The sequence below is a fragment of the Chinchilla lanigera genome, unplaced genomic scaffold, assembly GCF_000276665.1.
Source record: "Chinchilla lanigera isolate Chin_1 unplaced genomic scaffold, ChiLan1.0 scaffold00160, whole genome shotgun sequence".
NCBI lineage: Eukaryota > Metazoa > Chordata > Mammalia > Rodentia > Chinchillidae > Chinchilla > Chinchilla lanigera.
In genome coordinates, this window is record NW_004955561.1 from 1,183,616 (window position 1) to 1,184,217 (window position 602).

Below are 602 nucleotides of genomic sequence, written 5' to 3' on the forward strand. Positions count from 1 at the left end.
AATTCTACTATGGTCAGTTTCGGGCCTCTCCAGCCAGACTTGAAATTAGAAAGACAAAGGCAATGAAAGAGGAAGAGGAAGGCCCATTGTTACCATTAACATAAGAATCACATACTTCCCCCTTTCCTTAATCCTTGAAGCTAAAATACCTCTCCATAACGTCTCACCCATGCTTCAAAGGACAGGAGAAAATCTTGGCCAGAAAAAATCCAAGATTAGCAAGAAAGACTGTCAGGAGCAGCTGAGCTGGAGATCATTCACGCCTGTGGAGCCCAGAGCACAAAACGCTAGAGGAATGCCCCCAGGGCACAGAGCAGCTGAGGACTACCCTGAGGACACAGAGCACTGCAGGCAAACAGGTGTTCCAGCCCGGAGCACACCGAGAACACCGGGTGTGAGAGGTGAGCTAGTTGTTAGGCACAAAGGGGTTTCACCTGACATCAACTTGATAAATGTAAAAGCCCCACCACAGACATACAAGGTTCTAGTTTAATTCCCTGTTCCCACCCCTGCCGTGCGGTTAGATCTTCATGTTAACCATTCCCAGAATGTATGGTTGTAAATGCCCTGCCCTTCTCGGACTCCCAAAATGTATTGTTCTA